We start from the raw sequence: 9,487 nt of genomic DNA, 5'->3' as shown, positions 1-9,487 counted from the left end.
CTCAGTGTCTGCGCGTGCATGCGTGTCTACACGTGTGCGTGCATGTGTATGCAAACAAATCTGGAAGAACTACTGTTGGGTCCTCCAGGAGGGAGGCGCTATTGGCATCCAGAGAAAGGAAGATGCTGGGGAGGCGGGAGCCATGGAGACGGGCCTGCGTCACTCGGCAGGCGGGGCTGAGTGAGGATGGGACGGCTCTGCCCAGCTCCACCTGGGCAGAGGAGCTTGGCTCGCCAGAGGGGGGCAGGGCAAGAGTCTTCTGGAAAGACCTAGACAACTTTTTGTGGACACTGAAATTTGAATTTCCTATCATCTTCCCGTGTCACAAGATATTCTTCTTTTGATTTTTTCTGCCACTTGTAAATGTAAAAACTAGTCATGGCTCACGACACAAAACAGGTGGTGGCCTGGGGGACCCCGAGGCCAACATGGCCCCTGTGTGATTTCAGGTAGGGGCCCAGCCCACAGGTTCTGGGAGGACAGGGACCACCATAACTTTGTTCCCTGCTGTCTCCTCACATCTAGCCCAACACCTGGCACCTAGCAGGTGCTCAGTGAACATCGGTCAAGTGGTTGATTTCTCCACTTAGGTCTGTGACTCGTGCCGGGCTCTCTCGGCTCTGGGCGTCTCCTGTGAACCGTTCTCAGGGCTCCCGCACCGGGAGGGACCTTGCCCTGCCCATCGGAACAGTTCACTCATTCTCACTTCCCAGCACTGCTCTCGGTGAGTGGAGTTTAGCGGATGCCCACGGCCTCTGCGATCGTGGAGCCCTGAGGCCTCACTCCACCCGCAGCCCAGGCTCCTGGGACCTGGCGGAACGATGGGCAGGGGTCCTTTCCCTTCGGGAGCATTAGGGAGAGTGTTTCTTACTCCCGATTTAGAAGTGTAACCCTTCTCCAAGATCTGGACGTTAACCAGCAGAAAGATAATATTTATCCAAACGCACAGAGAATCAGGAAGGAAGAGATTTCAGGTCACCTCTTGGGATTGTTAATTTTTAAATAGCGATGAAGAAAACTCAGCTCAAACGCAACAAAACAACCTCAGGTCTGTCTCCTTTTGGAGACATTAGCAGCGGGCAAGGTGGTAACACGTGAAGGAATGAAGAGGGACTGGTGGGCGTTGCCGGCGCTGAGAGGCGCCTCCAGGCTGCGTGATAAACCCAAACCGTTGCTCCTTCTGTGATCCGCTCTCTGCTTGCAGCAGGTCTCTGAGGAATCCCCAGCACACGGGGCCTCGAGGGAGCCGTTCCTCTTCAGGGAAACCGCTGAGGAACTTCACCGCGACTTGATTCGTCGTTTATTTCCATAGATGTCTCTCTATTAGCCGGATTGAGTTTCATACCCCGACCAGAAGTATCAGCAGATAAAACCAAACACGACTTAGTTACCCCACATTTAGTAACACGGCCTGAGGAAATAATCCAACAGGAGAAAGAAAAAGCACTTCATCTACAGGAGTGCTCAGAGCGGAGTTTCATCATGTTTTAACTGTGGGCAACCCCCTCCCTACCGGTCCCAAAGTGAAGGAGCTTTGAGACGGGCCATAGATTCTCACAGGCGCTGCCACCCAGATGATCACAGGACCGGGTGACCCCGGAAGGGCCTGTGACGGGGCAGGGCGGTGGGGATGCCCATGTGTGCACAGTCGCACGTGGACGAAGGCTGGGAAGGGCCAGGGCCTGGGTGTAGAGATGCTGAGACGGCGGGCAGATCTCCCCCCTCGCGTCTGTGTCCCGTTGCCTGAGTGAAGCAGCATCCCATTGCACGCTTAGCTTGCCAGCGCGTTGACTTGGGAAGAGTCGCGGTCACTAGCGGCCCGAACACTGAAAATGAAACAGAACAAACAAAACTGTTCTCTTGCGTAAGAACAAAGCTGACTTGTTAACAGTCTCTCCGTCTTCCTTGGAGAGAGGTTGGGCGGGGTCTCAATCAGGGCCAAGTTTTGTGCTCATTCTTTTGAGCCTTTAAGAGATGCGACAGAACTGGAATCCAAGAGTGAGCAGGACAGCAGAGACACCGACAGCCCTTCCCTCTGGCCCTGAGGTGTGGCAGCCCCCCAAACACTTCAAGAGTTTACGATGACCTGCCCCCTTTGCACCCGAAGCTATAGCATGTCTGCTCAACACCCTAGGACTGACTGGCTCTGTTTTCTTTTCTTTTTCTTTTTTTTTTTTTGGTGTGGACCATTTTTTAAAAGTCTACTGAACTTGTTACAATATTGCTTCTGTTTTATGTTTTGGTTTTTTGGCCATGAGGCATGTGGGATCTTAACTCCCCGACCAGGGATCGAACCCACACCCACTGCATTGGAAGGCGAAGTCGTAAGCACTGGACTGCCAGGGAAGTCCCCAAACTGGGCGTTCCTGAGACAAAGGGACTTCCAAGCCAGGTGGACGGGCAGGATCTTCAATGTCGTGTTAAAGCAATTTCCAAGCTGGTTGCCTTGGGTGACCTGAGTTTGGTGCACCAGAGAAACCACTATCCCTTCTCTTCTTAACCGCTTCTTACTAGAAGGGCTGTGGCCCGTGGGGCCTAGTGCAGAAGGGGTGGGTCCTTACACGGGCACCCAGCTCAGAGAGCTCCTCCTGGCGCTAGGACACCCTGGCAAAGTCACACTTGGGACAGCACCCCTGCCTGACATGGGTGTGGAGAAGAGAGGGAAGGTCAGAAACGCATGAGAGAACAACAATGCCACGAGAAGGAGCTACATATTTTTTAGAAAATGTTCAGCCTGTAATATGACAGACCTGACTCTCGAGCTGGGCGCCTGGGAGCGGCTGTGGCGCCCTCACCGTCCTCAGCTCCTCTCGGTTTTCTCTGGGTGTCGATGAAAGGTCTCCGTCCTGGAACTACGTCTGCTCACTCGTGATCAGCTGTCTCTCCCAGTGTAGCGCTCATCAGGGTAACAGGAGCGTGAGGTCCTCCGGTGCTACCTGGGTGCTGTTGGGTCGGACGGAGGCCTCTTTCCAGGTCATCCCACGTGTGTTTCTAAGGACAAGCCTTTCACTTGGTCTCTCTATACTAAATGGTCCTCCTCCAGTTTCTGCTCTTCTAGGCAGAGCACAGAAGCAGAAAATAGAAAAGTCAGCGCGGGTAGCACCCCCTTGCCGTTGCCACCCTGACCGCCGTCAGCAGGATTCTAAGCAACACTGCTCTGTCCTGAGCACACAGCTGCCCGAGGGTCTTGGAAATAGGCAGTCTGATGCAGCAGGTGGTGGTGACCACGCTTTGAGTGCCATGGGTCTGGATGCCCATGCTGACGGCTCTCGGATTCTGAGAGGATGGGAAGGGGAGAAAATGACAAGAGGTCCTCAGGCCAACTTTTCAAGGCACTGCCTTGGAGTCAGCGGACCATCCTACCAGCCCACCGGTAAGAGGAGTGCAGAAGTCAGTCTATGCGCAAGTCGGCATCACTTTTAAGGCATTTACAAACTAAAACAGTCGGCGTCCAACGGAGGGGAAGTAATCATAACCCTTTACGTTTACTTGTCGTGTCAAACTCTCGAAAGATGTTCCTACCAGTTACTTGACCTGATCAGATACACTAGAACAGGTGTCGTCTTCGTCCCAGGTTTACCGGCGAGGACTCTGGGAGATCAAGGAGGCCAGCGTCTGGTCCAGCCCTCAGCGGGCTGTGGGCGGTGCCAGACCAGGAGGGAGGTGCTTGGGGGCCTGTGCGGAGTCCTGCCCCCGGCTCAGACGGGGTCACAGCACCCGTGCGCCGAGGCAGACCAGCATGCGTCACGTGTTGCTCCATGTCTCCCCGTCACGGCAGGCTCCGAGCAGCCCCCAGTCACCCCCTGGGCTTGGGCTGTACTAGCAAGACTTCAGGCGGGGGCTCCATGGTCCGGGACTGTATTAGGAGCTCGGGCGGCTTCAACGGCAGGAACGTGTTGTCTCCCAGCCCTGGAGGCCGGAAGTCCCAGATCCAGATGCGGGCAGGGCCAGTTCCTCCTGAGGCCTCTCTCCTTGCTGTGTAGACGCCGTCTTCTCCCCGTGTCCACACGTGGCCATCCCTCTGTGCGTGTCTGTGTCCTGATCTCCTCTTCTCATAAGGACACTGGTCACACTGGATCAGGGCCCACCCATGACCTCATTCACCTTCGTCACCTCTTTAAAGGCCCCATCGCCAAATAAGGTCACATCCTGGGGTCCTGGGGGTTAGGGCGTCACCTAGGAATTTGGGGAGTGGCCGCACCTGGTCGCTTGGTGGAGGGCAGCAGCGTGTACCGACTAGAGCAGCTGGCTTCCAACCCTGGCTCTGCCAGGTGGTGCTCAGGTAAGTCGCTCCCGTCTGACCCTCAGTCTCCCCACCTGAGGAGTGGAGGGTTTACCGTGGGATCTCCGAGGTCTTCCTGGCCGCAGTGTCTGCGTTGCTCTGTCCTCAGGCACAGGACCTGGAGGGCATGGAGAGCAATGACCTGGCAGCATCACGGTGGGTCGTGAAAGGAAGTCCCTGGGGCCTGGGGCTCCTCACCCAGGAAAGGGGGTTAAAAACACTGGCCCCGACCCTCTCAAAACCATTGTTTCAGGATAGAATAAGCTAAGATATATCCCCAAACAGATTTTTAACAAATATTCCAGAGAGATTCTGCCATAGCTCACGTGGGCGGGAGCTCCCCTTTTGAACCTGCCCTTGGGATGTAGGGCATCTTTGAATCTAAATGGATTTGAGGACTTCCCTGGTGGCGCAGTGGTTAAGAATCTGCCTGCCAATGCAGGGGACACGGGTTCAAGCCCTGGTCCGGGAAGATCCCACATGCTGCGGAGCAGCTAAGCTCGCGCACCACAACTACTGAGCTCGCGTGTCACAACTACTGAAGCCTGTGTGCCTAGAGCCCGTGCTCTGCAACAAGGGAAGCCACAAAAATGAGGAGCCCACGCACCACAACAAAGAGTAGCCCCCGCTCAACGCAACTAGAGAAAGTCCGTGCGCAGCAACAAAGACCAATGCAACCAAAAAAGTAAAAATAAAATTAAAATAAATGGATTTGAGTTTTGATGCCCCCATTGTAAGTGCGCCTTCATCCAGTGACCGCCAGGAGACGGTCCTCAGCCTCCCGGGCGTGACTGAAACCTCTTATCCCCAAGTGAGAAAGACAGGGGGTGTGCTGTGCTCGGATCCTGTAAAAAGAGGAGGAGGGACACTCACAAGTGCACACACGAACACACTCGCACATGGACACACTCACACATGGACACATACGCACACAGACACACATGCTTACACGCCTACATGCACACATAGATACACATGGACACACACAGGCACCCGTGCATACAGGCAAACACGGACATACACACACACACACACATTCATTACACACTCATAGAGGTGCGCTTAGAAGGTTTCTGGGGGAAGGAGAGCTGGACTTTAGGGTCTGGGGGAGCATCAGCCTTACTTTTTATTCTATTCTTTTGTTTCCTCTGGATTAAAAAAAATCAAGTGAATGTGCAACTTTTTCTATTTAAAAATGTTTTTAAAGAAAGAGGGACTTCCCTGGCAGTGGTTAAGACTCCTGGCTTCCACTGCAGGGGGCGCGGGTTCAATCCTGGTCAGGGAACTACGATCCTGAATGCCCATGGTGTGGCCAAAAAAAAAAAAAAAAAAAAGAGAGAGAGAGAGAGTGCTTTCTTTGCAGCCAGCGGGAACTGGTGTGTGCATGCGTGTTTCCACAACTGTGGAGACAGAACACCCAGAGCTTCTTAACTTATCCCATTCTTTCGTCCTTTTCCTCTGAGACCTGTAAGGTTTTCCAGGGAAATCTCACCATTTGCCCACAAGTACACAGATGATGAAACTGAGAAATGTCACAACAGGTTCCGCAAACATGACTTTTCGCCTCTTCTATTCTGAGAAAGTGTTTTGCAGAGGTGGTTAGAAAGGGATAACTACTGTGTTTTCAGTAGCAAGATGGTGAAAGACACGCAGATGGGGGGGGACAGAAATTGTCAAATAAGGACAGAGATATTGTATTCATGTGATCTTTATATTATCATCAACTAGGATTTATTGACTGTCTTCCAGGCAGTCTTTTTCGAGTATTTCTTTTCATTTTTATTCAGAATCACGGAAGAGTCCCCTTTAAAAAGTCCAAATTAGAGAGGTATGTTTGTCTGACACGGAGATGGAGTTGAATAAATATTGTTGAGCGAATGAACAAATTCACATCACCTCTATCACTGTTGCAGTCTTAACGGCCTTTGCCCTTTTAAGCACTGTCACTTTCTTCTATTACTTTCTTTTTTAATCTGCAAAATCCTTCCGGGGTAAGCCAGCAGAGGTCAAAGCTCAGAAGGAGCATGAAAAGGTCGCGCTAAATCCTCGCTTAGAGTGATTGTTAACAAAGGTTGAAAAATGATAACATTTTTCACGTGTATTCAGTTCACCTAAAACGTTTGAAAATTAGTTATTTTGAAGACTAATAGAATAGTTTTTAAGATGAGAAATCAAATGGCGGTGCCAATTTTGTATTTAATAATGAAAAGAAAGTATGTTTTTTTAACTTTAGGAAAAAGTCAAATTGAGTTAGATGACCCCCATTTGGAGCTCATTAACGGGGTTTCATCATACGATTTTTCTATACTTTCAAGTTTTCTACACTGTTAAGTTGAAGGCAGGCTCCAGAACGAGAAAATGTGATTGGAACTTTAATAGTTTTGAATTCTGGGGAAAATTTCCCCCCAAATCACGTTGTTCTTATTTTTCTCACAACCTGAGAGTATACGTTATGTAGACATAATATCTCCACGAGTAAGAAGAGGAAACACTTGCAAAGTACTTTATTTCAAATAATAAGAGGGCCTTTTTCCAGCATTCAGATTAAAGGGGGCAGAATTTTGATGTTTCTTTCCTAAATTTACTGTGTCCTTTGTGGTAAATTGTGCTGCGATCTTCGTATTTTTGCCCCCAAGGTTTTACCGACTGCACGAATTCACCTGTTTTCACATCGAATTTATGGAAAAACTGATATTAATTCTGTTGTCTGGCTCTCCGAACAAAGGCTACTTAAAATCTCTCTTATTGATTAAGTCCAGATGGGATCCATTTTTTCTGATATACAGAACACTGGAAAATGTATCAACCTTTATTATTCCTCATCGAAACGAGCTTCTTTAGGTTTCTAATTATATTGTTCAATAAAACTAAACAGTCAATGCTATTTGCATATTATACGGTGTCACACAACAAACTCATGGCAGGCAATTAACATAAAAGCTAATTATAGATCTCATCAACTTCGAAGAGTTTCTGAATTCCTGCTTTCCCTGCTGTAGCCTAGAGCAAAGAAGGTTTGAATGTTCACTTCTAAATATTGACTTTTAACTAACATCAGAAGTGATTTCAGTATTTTTATGGATGAAAAGTTAGTGATTAAACTAGATGTAATATTTGCTGTAATGCAATTAAAATTTTTACATTAACTAAACCTCTAGAAAGAAAATCTTCGCAACAATGTGAAACTAACTATCAGTGACTAAGCGGGTTAAGTGCTGGTTTCCTATCTGAGGGACACTCCAAAATTGTCAGACTGTTATGAAAAAGACAGTGTACCACAAGGACAGTCTCCACGTCAGACTGTACACTGCAACATAATTGTGATAGCTTTCAGCAAGAAATTTGCTACAAGATGAGCAGAGACACAGTAATGAAGGAACACGGGAGGCACCCTGTAACTGACTGTTATGAAAGTGTTGAGATAGTGAGCTGGAGGAGAGCCCTAACTCCAGTTTTCTCAAGAAACCAAAGTCAAAACTTTCAACTACCTTTTTCCGTGTTCAAGTTGGGATCTGAGTATCTCCTCCCACTCCCATGTCATTGCTCACACAGTAAGCACATGGTCACAAGAGGCCTAAAAGAAAAAAAAAACAATAAACACGACATATACCAAGTATGATTTAGAGTTGTAGCTGGATTCCAAAATGGCAAAAGTTAGGATTTACTTTGATGAGGGTGTGCGAAGATAGTAATGAAATTGTAGCAGATCGTTTTTGTGTTTATAACGTATACCAAATGAGTCTGTCTGTAAAAGTAATGGCTGATAAGAAACCATGCCAGTGAATCGGTTTTCTCCTGATACAATGATGGCGGCCTTTTTCATTCATATTTTAATGAGGTTAGTATCTCTGAGACCCTCCTTCCAGGGTGGAGGAAATGCTCCCCTAAGATTACAATAGGAGTTGCTTTATTGACAAGTACTATTCAGAATCTTCATAGTATAGGAAGAAAGACTTAGTTTTATTCCACTTGTCTCAATACTTATTGCACTCTTATAATCAAAACACTCTGAGGGGAGAAAAAGGCTCAATTATTCCCTGAACAGTCTTTAAGTTTAGTGAATGTAGTTCAACTAAGTGGAATCATTTTAAACCCTGATCATGTGCATTTTAATAAGTGTATAAATAGCTGTCATGCATAAGCATCTTTTTCTTTAAAATTTTCTCACAAAATCGGACGCTTTGGCATTTGGGTCAGTTTTTTAAAAATATTTCTGTAAAACGAACACTACTAGTCTCACGTTGGGTGTTTTCCTTTCTTGCTTTCAGTGAAGATTGTAACGTGGCATTTTCTGAGCTCTCTGCCTGTAACATTTCCTACTCTTTCTACTAAAGAACATTTACTCAAAAGAGCCAGCAATTACATCAAAAAGCCAGTTAGCCTTCAAAGATGTATGAAATCAGCGAGATTCACGTGTTGATCCCGCGGTATAACATATTTGCGTTAAAATAGGCACAATATTGCTATATTCAAACATGTAAAATTCCACTTTCACAATAAGGAAAACAATCCCGTTTGGTCGAAAGTTATCTTGTGGCGACTGTTTTTTCAAAAGCGTCAACCCAGGAAATAACACAGCTCTCAAAAGTAAGTTGTGGAAGGTCTCGCATATTGACATCCTGATTTGCTCAAATCTTACACACTCCGGATTTTTGCACGCAGCTCAGAACGTCAGGTCAGTTAAAAAAAAAAAACAGTTTCGAGAGTAGTCTCATCTCAACGGGAAATACTGTGGTGTGTAAGGACGGCATCCAGGGTTCCAAAGGCGCCCTGCCAATGCTCAGACCCTCTCCGTTCAGTGATAGCGCGGCCCCTCGGTGTTTACAGTTTGATTGGGGAAGGAGAGGGCTAGGGAGGGGGGAGAGAGAATGGATTCTTGATCACAGTTAGATTTTTTAAATGAAAGAGCCAACTCTTCACTTTGAGGTTAAAAATGCTGCTTTGTGGACATGCAGAAAGTGCTATGAGCCTATTGATATGGACCAGACAAGGAAATATACGAAAGCACACGCAGGGCAGGAAGAAACCGTAGCCATTCTGTTAATGATCTGCTTGATAAACTGTAATTTAAGAATTTACCTCTGCTTTCTAGCTTTTAAGTCCCGATAGATAGTTAATCTTTCGTTTCTGAAACAGATTTTCAATTTGTTAACCTATGTTTTTGGTTTTATTTACTACTTACGATGCTTAAGTGGCACAATTAAA

This window comes from Delphinus delphis, chromosome 9 (genome assembly GCF_949987515.2).
Source record: "Delphinus delphis chromosome 9, mDelDel1.2, whole genome shotgun sequence".
In the NCBI taxonomy this organism is placed as follows: domain Eukaryota; kingdom Metazoa; phylum Chordata; class Mammalia; order Artiodactyla; family Delphinidae; genus Delphinus; species Delphinus delphis.
Note: the sequence above shows the minus strand (reverse complement) of the source record.